Source organism: Euphorbia lathyris, chromosome 4 (assembly GCF_963576675.1).
Source record: "Euphorbia lathyris chromosome 4, ddEupLath1.1, whole genome shotgun sequence".
NCBI lineage: Eukaryota > Viridiplantae > Streptophyta > Magnoliopsida > Malpighiales > Euphorbiaceae > Euphorbia > Euphorbia lathyris.
The window spans coordinates 8,943,237-8,958,898 of NC_088913.1; the positions used below are offsets into that span (position 1 = coordinate 8,943,237).

At 32.7% G+C, this 15,662-nt stretch overlaps 1 long non-coding RNA gene across 1 annotated transcript; it reads left to right on the top strand.

Annotated features, from left to right (window-relative positions):
- The first annotated feature begins 2,546 nt into the window (after positions 1–2,546).
- Positions 2,547–4,225, top strand: LOC136225770 (uncharacterized). Its single transcript, XR_010687296.1, has 3 exons — positions 2,547–2,737; positions 3,007–3,086; positions 4,078–4,225. It is a non-coding gene; the product is annotated as an uncharacterized lncRNA (long non-coding RNA).
- The last annotated feature ends 11,437 nt before the right edge of the window (positions 4,226–15,662 follow it).

Sequence of the window (15,662 nt, forward strand, 5' to 3'; positions counted from 1 at the left end):
GTGCCCTACGAGCGGGAACCTTTCCTTTGGTGGAGCTGTCCGAGATCGAGGTCCCGGTCAAAGGGATCATTTCCCTCCCAACAATCTTGGCCCGCAACGGCAACGAGGTGGAGTGCATTGCCGAGTGGGTAGTGGTAGACATCCCACTTACCTACAATGCCATCAACGGGAGACCTTTTATAAGTCTTTTTGGAAACAGATGTGACTAAAATGTTAATACTCTTCTTATATTTATGAAATTTCATTACAGTAAATAGTTTTGTCTTCGAAATTCTGAACTATTCATTTGCTGCCGGGTTTTAAATATGGTTTCCTTAAGGGAAGGAATTAATTTATCGGATATGTTCATTGGTTTTAAGCATGTTTCTAGTCATTGCCTTCATTAGTCACTTGATTTTTTTTTCTATTGCTTGCTATATTAAATTCCATTAGATTAAAAGCATTGCTATTTCTTTTATTTAGAGGCAGGAACAAGTAACCTTTAGAATTAGATCAGGTAATGGCTATCTGCAGTACAGAATTTGATCGGTTTATGGTGAGTGTATCAAAAATTGACAATGCGTGAGACATTGTGTTCTAGTTACTTTAGACTTCGATGTATGCTCACCAACTTGGCTAATGTTTTTTTTAAATCTGCTAGAGGTTTGTGTTCCATGTGGACTGGGACCATTGTACCAATTGGGTTTTCAGTCTGGTGAAGAGAAATACACTCGACTTTAAGTGAATTGCGGGAATTCCTTTTCAACAATGCTTCACTTGTTAAATTAACAACCCGAAATTGTACTTTTATGCCTAATGGAATGGTAAATTGGGAATGCCTCACAGAATTGGCTATGGTTTCTTGTAAGTTGCCTGATCAAGCAATGGAACATATTCTTTCTGGTAGTCCGTTGCTCAAATCCTTAGAATTGATTGAAAGTTTTTCTGAGTCTGATAAGCTGATTATTGTTTCCAAATCTTTAATCAACTGTGATGGGATTTCATGGCTGGTTATTGCTTCTGAATCTTTGAAAAGATTGGTTATAGGACACTTTTCTGATGTTGTAATTTCATGTCCAAAGCTTGAAAAACTGATTATTCTTTGTAGTTTGGGACGAGTTAGAAATGCTAAATTACTGAATTTGTCATCTTCACTTTATGCTACTATTGATTTTTATGATCTGGGGTTTCACGATCTGGAGCTTAAAACTTGGATTAAAGACATTCTTCATCAGCTTCAACATATCAAAGAGCTAGAACTTGGGAGATACTTTATCAAGCTAACTTTTATAAAGAATAAAAAAACATTGCATCCTTTTTTTATATGAATAGGTGTAATATTTTTAAATTTTAAAATGAATTATTGCAATATATTTTTTTTTTAATTTTCTTTTCCACATTATGCTTTCAGGTTCTATCAAGTTTAGCTTACATGAGAGATCTCTTTTTACCGGTGTTAAACATCAAAAGCTTGACTTTAGATTATGCTACTATGATGAATGCCAAATTTGGAATTGCATTTGTACTTTTTTTTGAACCTTCTAAATGTCAAATTTAATTCAATAATCATTGTGGAATAAATGGTTTAACCATTCTATGAGTTTCCTCAATTTTATGTTTATAAAGAAAATGTAACGATAGAAAATGTCACTAGTTTTCCATATATTAAGTACCTTGTCCTAACCTTTTCTTCTCTTTTATCTCTAGGAATATTGTAATTTCCTTCAGCTGACCAGTTTTGGAGACAACTACTGGAATTTCAATAGGAATGTCTTTTATTGTTTGTCATCACATCTAAAGACTATAAAGATCACTGGTTGTCCAGATAAGCATTTGTTAATCTTTGTTGAATTTCTACTCAAGAATGCAAAAGTGTTAGAGAAGATGGTGTTAGAATTTGAAGATCATGTAACTACTTTTGAGCTCAAAGCATTAGAAAAACGATTGATGAGGTTGCGAAGATGTTCTAAAAATACCATTATTGAGGTTATACTCAGAAAGTAAATATTGAAGATTTTAGAGGTTTTTGTGGTTCATTAGTAACTTGCTATGTAAAATGTTTAAATGGTTTGTAGGTGAGCATTATTTTTAATTTGGTACTGAATGGTTAAATCAAATGTACTTTAGATATTATTTTAAAAATATTACACTCTTAAGAAAACCTTGTATACAACTAACTATATAAGTCTGATTTCTTGTTCTGTTCCCATTACTATGTAGCAACAAGTAAAATTCCGTCTTTAATGTTGTTATTCCAATTTAGTATGTCATTGCAATTTCAACTAGAAGTCTGAAAGAAAGTAGATTAGAAGTTGAGTAGACAGAAAGAAAAGCATATATGATTATTGACAGTTTGATTTCTGCACTACAAGAAAAACAAACAATAGTGAGGAAAAAATAATGAGTGGGGAGAAAATCGCTCATTAAAAGCATACTTTTTATACTTTTAATGGGTGGAAATAAAAACTGTTAACTATTAGTCTTAAAAAACTTAACTTTACTCAATTTTCTAATGTTACGCTCATTATAAGTGCTAACTTTTTGAGCGGGATACATTCCCACCCAAACAAAACCTAACTGCAGTCCACCTCTGTGCTCCACGAAACTACCGCTCTCTCCCTCTCTCTCGCCTCTCTCTTTCATTAGCTCTGGAAATCATTCTCTTATACCGATTAGCTCTAGGAACCATCCTCGTCCACCACTATTTTCATATTTCGGTCAATTTGACAAACCCCACAATCGACTGGAACAAGAATCGGTAAGCTCCATTTTGTTTGAGATTGTTGCCCTGGGTACTCTTTTCCTCAAAATCAGAGTTTCTCTAGTTTGCAAATTAAGTAGAAGTTAGGCTATTTCATTGTTTATTTGTGTAAATGTCGTTATTCATATCTCCTTATGTGTTTATTTGCAGATCTATTGGAAAACCTAATTTGTGTGGTTCTGTTTTTCCTATGCTTGCTTTCCTTTTTTTTTGTTCGACTTTGTTAGACTTTTGCTAACAATATGTTTGTTTGAACAATTTTACAGATACAATCTTTCAATTTTGGGGCTTTGAATTAATTACTTGAACCCTCTTGTGCAGTACAAAGAGAAGCATCGTTATATGGGTGGGTTTCTCTGAAATATGTTTTACTTTGTAAAAGTTTTCATGAATTTCAATTGCACAGATAGGCATTAGGACTGAATTTCAATCTTGTCTGTGTCTTGGAATGACTCTGTATGATGAATTAAACTTTTCCAATGATGAGAATTGAGAAGAATTAATAATTTCCCCGCAAATTAATATCAATTCCCTTGTCCTTATTGGATATACTTCTATTGATATAGTGAAATTTATTTTAATTTGTATATGAGGAGAAAGACAGTAATTTTAAGCACTTTTATTCTTCACTCTTATAACTTGCCTTTTATTTCACTAATTAGAAGAATTATTATTTGAATAAAACTAGGAAGAGTATAGTACCATTTCATACTTGAATACTAAGTTTGGCATAGAAAATTCCTAATACAGACACTGTAAAATGAATGAGAAGCAAACCATACTAGTGTGTCAAATGGGTGCACATAGTCCTTTCCTCTTGATTTCACTTGCTTTCACTGAGCCTGGCCTTTCTTTTCTCAATAAAGAAAAACACAAACAAGGGTATGACAGAGAAAGCACTGAAGCAAACAGAGGCAATATCAACGGAGACATGACGGCCGGTGATGGCCTTGACTAAAGTTGAAAGCATAGACACATACGAAGTACGTAGCAGACGGCACACCATGCTCAATAGTCCATGTGTAACTTTAGTTCTTGTTTGAAGAAGTGTAAGGCATATTAACGATTTTGAATTGGCAAGTCTTGTCCTTAGATAGACGATCCTCTGTTTTTCTCCATGAAACTGGTGTATACGTGTCATTTAAATAATAGAGAACTCAATTGATTCGATGTAGCTGTCAAGTGGTTCCTCCTAAAGAATAGTTCACAGTCCCGGCTCTGCTTCACTCTTCCTCTCGTTTATTCTTCGTAATTGCTGTTAATGTTTGACTTTCTCTAATTCTTTTTGGATATTTGAATTCGAGTTGTGAATAATTTTCTAAATTTCTCTTTAGCAGATTTTGAGAGCGTATTTCGTGAGAGACGAGGGCCCGATCTCACTTGGATTATCGAACCCACCTGGTCTCTTTATTGGATCCTTAGCTCTAACTTTGATTGCTGCACCGTTGTCCACGCTTTTTTCTCTCTTGGTCTAAGTTGTCTAAAGCTAAGGTACTTGGATTACATTTTATAGCTCTTAAATGCTTCATCCAATAGAAATATTTGATACACTTGTTTTTCTATTTTTAGTCTGTTAGTTGGTGTTATTGAAATTTTAGGTTTTACTTTTGATGCACAAATTTTTTTAGTATATCACTTGTTATGTTCTTCTTTCTACGGCATTCTTCATCATTTGGAATATTTCCACAAGCTAAGGTAGTTTCATCTGAGAAATTGAGTCTTTAATCCAAGTTTTTATTGTAAATTCAATCATCATTATTAGGTGTCTAATTAATACTTAAATGCCTAGTGTGCAGTGTCTGTATCCACTTAATTGAAGAAGGATTTACAAGTTAATAGCAGTAAGAATGGCTGTCCTGCAGATTCTAGCAGTGAATATCTTTTTGCAATTCGTTACGCTTCAATTAATTTAGTTTGCCATTGGATATTCGAACTTAGTGATTGGTGTGAATTATTGTTATTTAAGGTTAGAATTCTGATTTGGCAATTTGAGTTATTGAATTGATTGATTGGAATATTTGAGAAATTTTGTTGATTAATGCAATTAGGTTGAGCATATGATGAACTATTACTTTAAGCCTAGTTCTAGTATAGTTTATTAGTTGAGATTAATGTTACAATTCTGCTTTTGGCAATTTCAATTCCTAGTTAAAGTTGAGTTCACTAGTTGAGATTTAATGTTGAAATTCGAAAATGCTTTTTCAATAAATGCTTTTTTGCTTGTTAAGGTGGTGAATTTCTCTTCAAAAATCATACTTTAAAAGCCTTTTCTAAGTTGGTGATAAGTTTGTGTCTCCATGCATTTTTGTTTGTGTAATCCATCTAAATAAGAGCAAAAAAATACAATTAAGTTGAATTGGGAAGAGAAAGTTAATTGATGGCAAATTTTACTGTATAACTATACACTCTGTTTCTAATTTCTGCAGTGGACAAATTCCTTTCAAATTGATTTGCAATATTACACAAGAACTCGTGATTATACTGATATTCATCTCCTCGGTTGTGGCCTAGTAAGTTGGACTCTTAATTTTTTTTTTTGTCTACTCTTTCTTCTCATTGTGTTAGTGGATATTCAATGCTTCTATTCTGCTATTTATTTATATTATTCAAAAGGTTAGTAATTGGAAAGAGTATATATCGCTCGGTCATTAAAGTAGTTTACTATTGTTAATTACAGCTGCACAGGGAAACTTGAGCGGCATATATCTGATTGAGAAAACTTTAGCTATATGTAAGACATTCCAAGCTTCCAAGCATATATCATACAAAAGCTTTTTTATACCGCATATTCACCGACTGATACCACCTTTGTCACGACCCAAACTAGGCCATGACCGGCGCATAAATTAAGTAATCTTTAATCTATGCTAGCCTTAATTCTGAACTAATAGAAATTCCAAAATTTACTAACCGAATATCAAAGTCATCTCGATTACATCAATAAACCTTAAAAAATCAAACTATTCAAGTCCAATCTTAATAATCAAAAGTCTCCAAAAATAAGATAAACCTCAGTGAGCAGTAGTTATAGCACACGGCAGAAAGGAACAGGCAGACAGGCTGATACTTTTAAATTATGACAAATATAGTTTCAAATATAGTATTCAAAATCAGTTAAACAAAATGGTCAATATTAGATAATCAAATCAAAGTACTGGTAATCAATTGTCAAAGATAATACTGAAGCCTTTCAAAATATCAAATATTAGAATAATCAGAAAATAAGACAGAACCTTTAAAAACACATGGTACAGTGTAACAGAGTGGTGGTACTGCACACCACTAGGGCCAGATAAATGGTAAGCGCTACCAATAACAGATACAAATAACAGATAATCGCCTTCACCGATCTTATGCATTATTCTAATGCTGACACAACTGACGACAAACTGACAACTGACAACCTGACTCAAAGACAAATGCAAGGACCTAATGTTATGAAGATCGGTGAGGGGCCAGATAACAGATACAGATATACTGAGCACTTGTACCAGTTTGAAAACATATAGTATACATATATAAATCAGAAAATCATAACTGATTGAACGAATTATCAGATTTCTAAAACAAAGGCAATAACTGCGATAAAACGCGTATCAGAAACTACAAATCATATCAAATCAAATTTTAATAAATTCATTGTACCTGATAATAAAACAAACCAATATAAAGGTCTGTTCCCGGAATATACGCTCTAATACTAAGGATATTTAGTAAACATGAGGTTTAAGCTATACGTTTTTAGGAACGAAAATATACAGTCAAACGCTAATTTTTGGATAACAGTTTTTCAGTCTAATATTTCAATCAAACAGTGTCACATACGAGGCTATGAGGGTTCGATTTAATCAACTTGCGGATTATCGTAATTTCCTATTGGTTCAATGGAAATGAGAAAAATAAATTAACCAATCTTAATTAAATCAACACTAGTGGAAGCAATTAAAATTCATGGAAGAAGGTAGTAAATCTTCTGCACTTTAGCATATTCGGATACTACTGCTAAAACCCATAACATAACTATTGGTAAAAAAAAAATAAGTCAATAAATAATAAGAGAAAACCCAACTCCATCACTATAATTTATATGTTTCAATATAGTTTAAATAGGTAGAAAGAGTTTGGAAAGAGTTGTATTATATATATATATAATATATTCTAAATGGGTATGATAGCTAGGTAGGAATGATGAAATGTTTCTTGGACAATGTAAAGACATGTTAAATCAAAGGTTTGAAACTTCCACTTCATTTTCCATTTTCCAAGATATAAAATATTCATAGTATTATATATATTTTTTTGAAGACCCACAAAGAAAATGGATAAAAAAACCTCCACTCACAATTGAAAATAATCAATTCATAGCATTAGATCCTATATAGGTTTTATTTTATTTTTTTAAAACAATAGAACTTACCTTACAAAGATGGAGTGGCCTTGGGAAGAAGAAAATCTTTCTTCGAACTTGAATCAGGGAAGAAGATTTTTTATCAATGCAGTCTACGAAGGAAGACAACGGCGGCAAAAGAAGAAAAAGATAGTTTTCTTTTCTTTTCTTTTTAGTGTAGAAGTAGGTTTACTTTCTTTTTGCGAGGGCTTTGGTTTTTTTTTTTTTTTTTTTTATAAATCACTAAGTTATAAAATATATCATTTATAAAAAAAAACTTTATAAACTGTAAAATATATATAATTTGGTATTTTTAATTCATGTAACAAAATTTTTAAAAAAATACGTTTGGCTCAAGACAGGGTTATTACATTCTTCCCCCCTAAGAAAAATTCGGTCCCCGAATTTAAATTACTAGGACACTAACCTGAACTGTCAAATAAATGAGGATATATAACTCGCATCTCAGATTCAGTCTTCCAAGTGGCTTCACTATTAGAGTGGTTTTGCCACAGAACTTTAACTAAAGGAACTTCTTTGGACCGTAGCTTGCGGACTTGGCTATCTAAGATCTTTATTGGTTGCTCGTCATATGACAAGTCATCTCTAACTTGAATAGTTTATGCAACTGCACCAATCCTTTCAAGAATCTCAAACGGGCCTACATAACGTGGACTCAATTTTCCTTTCTTGCCAAACCGCATGATCCCTTTCATCGGAGAGACCTTCAGAAACACATGATCATCGATCGGAAATTCTACATTCTTGCGTCTCGGATCAACATAACTCTTTTGCCTACTCTGAGCTGTTAAGAGTCTATCACGGATAACACGAACTTTATCTGAAGTCAACTGTATCAACTCAGGTCTAGTGAGTCTCCTTTCTCCAACCTCATCCCAACAAATCGGCGACCGACACTTACGACCATACAAAGCTTCATAAGGTGCCATCTCAATGCTAGCCTGATAGCTATTGTTATAAGCAAACTCTACCAAAGGCAAATGATGATCCCGATTTTGGTCAAAATCAAAAATACAAGCTCGAAGCATATCCTCTAAAGTCTGAATAGTCCTTTCGGACTGTCCGTCCGTCTGAGGATGAAAAGCGATGTTAAACTGAAGTTTTGTACCAAGTGCTTCTTGAAATTTCTTCCAGAACCGAGAAGTGAATTGAGTACCACGATCTGACACAATAGACTGGAACTCCATGAAGTCTGACAATCTCATCAATGTATAACTGAGCAAGCTTAGAGAAATCATAAGTTGTCTTCACATGAAGAAAATAAGCAGACTTAGTTAAACGGTCGACTATCACCCAAATGGAATCGTACCCTCCCCTAGTGCGAGGCAATCCTACCACGAAGTCCATAGCAATATTCTCCCACTTCCACTCAGGAATGGGTAGTGGTTGAAGCAACCCAGACGGTCTCTGATGTTCTGCCTTTACTTGTTGGCAAGTAAGGCATTTAGCAACAAAGTCTGCAACATCTCTCTTTATTCCAATCCACCAGTATAACTCCCTTAAATCTCTATACATCTTAGTGGAACCAGGATGAACTGTATAAGCTGAACAATGTGCTTCCTCCAAAATTTCCCTTTTTAAATCATCAATATCAGGAACACACAGTCTAGTCCCATAACGAAGAACTTCATCATCACCAATCACGAAGTCCTGAACCTTACCCTGACAAACACCATCCCTAACTTTACACAATTGAGGATCTTCTTATTGGGCTGCCTTGATTCTATCTAATAGAATAGGTCTAACACGAAAATGAGCTACTAACACTTCAGATGTTGCCTCAAATTTTACTCCTTGATCAAACAATTCATGAATGTCACTAATCAAAGGTCTCCTCACTACGGAAAGATGAGCTAAGCTACCTAGAGATTTCCTACATAACGCATCTGCTACAACGTTTGCTTTCCCTGGATGGTACTGAATTGTGCAATCATAATCCTTGAGAAACTCCACCCATCTTCTCTGCCTCAGATTCAAATCACGCTGATCAAAGATGTACTTGAGACTTTTATGGTCAGTGAAAATCTCACATGTCTCCCCATACAAGTAATGTCTCCATATCTTCAGGGCAAAGATCACTGCTGCCATTTCCAAATCATGAGTTGGATAATTCTTTTCGTGCTGCTTTAATTGGCGAGAAGCATACGCAATCACATGACCATGTTGCATCAATACACAACCCAGACCAACCCTTGAAGCATCACAAAATACGGTGTAGCCCCCCGTTCCAGATGGAAGGGCTAACACAGGTGCTGAAGTCAAATGAACTTTCAATTCTTCAAAACTCTTCTCACACGCTTCTGACCACTGAAACTTCACATTCTTCTGGGTTAACTTGGTTAGAGGAGAAGCTATTTGATTTCTACATTTTTAGTCACTTTCATAAATTAAATCTAGCCAATTAATGTTCATCTACCAGCGTCTAACTCGGATTTTTCAATTTATGACATTTCACATTTCTAATATAAATCAACCCTTACGCGCGAGAATATCAAATGTGTAATTTTCGCATATCATCATCATCTCTAAAGAAAACATATTTCTTTTATGGCCAAGTCTTTAAAATTCAAACCAATTTTTTTTTTAGACTTTCGTTGTGGCTTACACGTTGCCACTGGTACAAGTAGGTCTATTGCCTCTGAAGTGACCGTGTTCATATAACGGATGTATCTTCAATTAGCACATGTACCAACACATGCCAAAAGGCAATTAATCTGTTTAAACAAACAGAACAAGACAGTAATTGACAACTTTTCCTTCCTGGAATTCCAAACAAACGAAGTTAGAATCGGAAACTTATAATTTGTTTAAAAAAACAGATACATAACTGATAATGAACAAAAATACAAACTATTAATGTAAAGTTGTCCTCCAATCTGTCCCAGTATAATATTTCAATTATACTTTGTTTGTCAATACAGTCTATCAAAATTTTCCTGTACGTCTCTTTGGAAAAATTGAAAACAATAATATCAACTTCAATGGATTTGATTAGAAGGACATTTCGTGATCATAATTTCTTCTTCTCTTTTTGATGTTCTCCTAATTTACCATGAAACTAGAAAGTAGGCCAAGTTAACATGTTATTGCCATATATTCAACATATAATATATTGATATCTATTTATCAATTAATACAAATCCACACTAACACTTATAATATATATACTCCATCATCCAATGGTGAAAACACACCAAGTAACGGTACTTTGTAAAAAAACAAAATAACCATAGCGGGCACCATAAAGACAAATGAAAAAAATATTATTAGGAATAGCAATTATAATTTGAATGCATGCACCAGCAAAAAAAGCATTTATAATAATTCCTTGTAAGTAATCAAATTTCTGATAAACCAAGGGCATAAATCAATCAAGCTTGCTCACAAAAGAACCATTTCCTGGTTCGTTTTTGTCATTCACCCATTTCTCAAACATCAAACCTCTCTATTTTGACTAATGCCTGAGATTCTATGAAATATATACTAACAAATATGCAGTCGGTTTGAATAACAAATGTATAACATATACTGTATTTTCAAAAGAAGAACACTTCTTTCAGTCTTAAAGAATGTTAGACACTTAAGAAAACAATTATCTGTTTCTGTCAAATTCATTCCAAATAATACTTATGTGTGTTTTTGAAAATCACATAAAAAATAAAACTTCTGTCTTAAGAATGTTAGACAAACGATTACATCTGTCTTAAAAATGTTAGATGTGATTAACCAAAGAACAAATCAAATACAGAAAAAACATACAAACACTAAAACTAGAATTAAAAGAAAAGAGTTAGACAAATCTGAGACAGATGTCGCTATTGACGATCGTCTCCCAGGATACAACAGATTACGCGAGCGAACTCAACCGTGTGTAGTCTAGTTATCACCGGAGGAGTAAGAAAACAAGACATTATAAACAGACTAATATATAATTTATTCAAAAAATTTCAACAATAATTTATCTACATTAGGTCCAACATCCATCGTATTTTTGGAAGTCATTAAGTTTCATCATATGGTGACCCCAACACCATATTATTTTTAAAGGTAAATAATTTATTAGTCTCCATCTTTTTATGTAACATACTATTTGGTCTCTTTATTTTGAAAAACATATTATAAGGTCCCTAATTTTTATCAATATTCACCATTTGGTCATTTTGTCTATTTTTTTTAGATTTTTGACCAAACTATAATATTGCAAAATGACCATGTTACTCTGTTATTTTCCGTCTATCTATTTATGTCAAAAATAATGGTTAAAAGTAAAAATAATAATTAGATAGAAGGATCAAAGGGTTAACAGTGTGTTTTTGAAAATAAAGGGACTAAACAATGTGTTACGTAAAAAGTAGGGACTAATAAATTATTTAGCCTATTTATAATGATGGTGAACTCATTTGAAATGTTTTTAATCCTAAAATGGTACTCCCTCCATTCTCAAATAAGTGTAATTTTAGATAATTATTTTTGTTTTTATTTAAGTGTCGTTTTTGTTTTTCAATAAAATTTAGTATAATATTTTTTGTAAGCATTTAAATTTTGCCTTGATTTATGTGGTTTTTTAAACTTTCAAAGTTTCTTCTCCAATCATTTTAGGAGAGAGAATTTTTATTTAGTTAATCCACCTAAATTTATTAATTTAAGTATATATTAATTGTGTTTGTTAATTTGTGTGAAAATTCTAAAATGACACTTATTTGAGAATGGATAGAGTATTTTACATCAAACATCATGCGCCTATACACCTCAAATTTTTGGTTTGTCCTTTTACTCATCTTGTAGCTTATATATAAGCTGTTGTTATTTGCTTTTAAGGCATAAGTGAATATATTATAGATCATATTTCTCAACATTGCAAATATTTTGCTCTTGACTCAATAATAGATAATCAGAAAAAAGTTCAGTGCAGCAACGAAGCAAAGGAGTTTTTTTATGAATTTATCAATGAGGACGATGGGAATAGTGGTGACTTTGCCAACATAACTCACCTGAGTGCATTGGCGATGTAGGAATCGGTGTCCCAGATCCCAAACTTGTAAATCTGTCACCAAAAATCAGATTTGTCACAACTTCTAATAATAACGACATATCCATTTATTGCAATGGAAACAGAACAATAGAGAGTAGCATTTTACATTTAAAAAAAAAACAAATGTTCATCTAAAAAACATTTAAACATTTAACCTCAGCATACAAAATGACATGAAGAAACGTTAGAGCCTAAATAGCTTAACGCTGCTAATTAAAATCACTAAACCATAATCATCATCCAAATAGTCCTTAATTAAAACATTATCATCATTACCAAATGTCAACAAAATGCCACAATCAACTTCAATTTAGTTTATAGAAGTAATCAATATAACTAATGAACCACAAAAAGATCAAAAAAACCCTTTCATATCTACTTAGAGTGTAGCAACTCAATAATGGCATTTTTGGAACATCTTGGCAACCTTATAACTTCAACAACAGCTTCAGCCACTTGTGAATTTTGACAATCCATTCTATATAAATAGAACTTGAAAGGATATGTCATTTCACGAACAAACACGACTGTACACGGACTGACACGACTGTTTACGTACGAACACGACTGTTCACGAAGGACACGACAGTTCATGAAAGGAGGTGTTTGTTGGTATTAAAATTAATATATAATTTTATTCAAAAGTTTCCAACAAATAATCTGTCACCAAACATCATATTTGTCATAACTTCTAGAAATAACGACATATCCATATATAGCAACCGAAATAGAACAATAGAGAGCGGCATTTTGCATTGAAGTAAAAAACATAACAGATATTTAATACCAAATTAAAAATGAATATTAATCTACAAAGCATTTAAACATTCAACCTCAGCTTACAGTACTAATTCAAAAAATGACATGAAGAAACATTAGAACCTAAATAGCTTAACATTGCTAATTAAAATCACTAAACCATAATCATCATCCATATAGTCCTTAAATCAACTTCATTTTAGTTTATAGAAGTAATCAATATAACTAATGAACCACAAAAAGATCAAAAAACCCTTGCATGTCTACTTAGGGTGTAGCAACTCAATAATGGCATTTTTGGAACATCTTGGCAACCTTATCAATCTTTGTTCCAAAGCTTCGAGTTCAAAAGTTGTTACACATCTTCCAATTTGACTACCATCTTTTCCAACACTCTTGCATTCTTGAGTAGAAATTCAACAAACAATAACACAACCTCATCTGGACAGCCAATGATTATAATAGCCTTTAGATGCGATGATAAACAATCAAAGACAGTCGTATTGGAATTCCAATAGTTTTCTCCAAAATCAGTCGTATTGGGGAAATTATCATATATCTAAAGATGAAACAAAAAAAATTGTTACGACAATGTACTTCTTTTATGAAAACTCATGAAATTAACATATTAAAACATTTTCTATTGTTCCTTTTGCTTTATAAACATAAAATAGAGAAAACTCACCAAATGTCAACCATTTAATCCACAATAATACTTGAATTAAATTTGACAACTAGAATTAAAAGGTTGCAAAAATTACCCGATCATAATGCCAAACACTAATAGCTAATTTCTCAAGCACATGTGAACTACGAAGTAGACTTGCAATTCCAAATCTCGGGTTCATCGTACTAGGATAATCCAAAATCAAGCATTTGATGTTTAACACAGGTAAAGACGGATATCCCATGGAAACTAATTTGAGAGAACCTGCAACCATAATGTGGAATAGAAAATTCACTAAAGAATATACTTCATTGTTAAATTTAAACATAATGTGGAATAAAAAAGGATGAAATGTTTTGTCAAAAAAAAAAGGATGAAATGTTTTTTATTCTTTATAACTTACCTTCATAAAGGATCTCCCAAGTGTTAACTGTTTGATATGCCGAAGCTGTTGAAGAATGTCTTTAATCCAACTTTTATGAATTTCTTGATCTGAAATTTTATACTCCTCCCGACCGTAAAACTGGGGACCGTAAAAATCAATAGTAGCACAAAATAAAGATGACAGATTCAGTAATTTAACAGTTCTAACTGGTCCCAAACTATTAAGAATAATCAGTTTTTCAAGCTTTGGACATGAAATTACAACATCAGAAACAGGTCCTATAACCAATCTTTTGAAAGATTCCGAAGCAATAACCAGCCGTGAAATCCCATCACAGTTTATTAATTCAAATGATTCCAGTAACAAACAACCAGCCACAACATTTTCAATCACTTGAGTAGCCAGCTTTGAATCACATGTAAAAGTCACAATATTAAGATTCAAAGATAATTCCTCAAGCTTTGAACATGATATTTCGAAAGCTGAAATAAAAACAGTCATTATCAGAAAATCTCACACCCGCATTATGATGACAGAGAATTCTTTTCAAAGATTTGGAAACAATAATCAGCTTATCAAACTCATAAAGACTGTCAATCAATTCTAACGATTTGAGCAACGGACTGCCAGAGAGAATATGTTCCATCGCTTGATCAGGCAACTTACAAGAAACCATAGCCAATTCTGTGAGGCATTCCCAATTTACCTTTCCATTAGGCATAAAAGTACAATTTTGGGTTGTTAATTTAACAAGTGAAGCACTGTTGAAAAGGAATTCCGGCAACGTGTATTCTCCCAATAAAGTCAAGCCTAAGTCCTCCACATACTTTCTTGTTGCAAAACGGATTATAGCATCAATCTGAGGATCCTTGTCATCGCTACAAGGATGATCAATGTGGAATTTTTTGATCTTAGAGCAGTTGTGGAGATTTAAGGTATTGTCAATGATACTAAGGGAGTTCTCAGTAGATATACCAGTGTAATGGAAGATGAGAACTGGAACACTAGTCCATTGATTCTGCCAGCATTTTGATAGAATTCCAGTCCGAATAACTTCTTTTGTTGACGGCAAAAAAGAGAGGATATGGTGAACGAGACAATGTGGCAAATCACTGATTCGGTCTAGATTCTCCGGCTCCACCTTCAACCTTTTGCTTCCCATTTCGACTCAGAAGATGTACTTAACTAAACCTATGTTGCTTTGGAAGAAGATGGAACCAGGCCATATATATATATATATAATACAATGTGTGTGTCTCTTTGAGTCCCCTGAAATTTGAAAATTATTGTGCCACTTCGAGCTCCGTGTAGTTCATAATTACTCATTAGGCATTAAATGTAACCAAAAAAAAAATTTAATTGTATTATTATTTTTTATGTTATCATCAAGTTTTTTTTTTTTTTAAAGAATGTTTCTTCTTTTTAATTTAGAAATATTTTCAAATTTTAATAAAATAGCTAAATTTTCAATTGATTAAATTGGAATAATCAAATCAACTAAATCTATTCTTAATAGTCAATTCTACATTTATCAAAGTATAAAGAATCCTTACCATTTCAACATATATTAGGGAAACAAAATTACCCTTTTATTTATTTTTTAATATGAAAGTAATAAATTACCTTTAATTATATAAATAAATAAATGTTTGTTTACACAATTTTCACCTC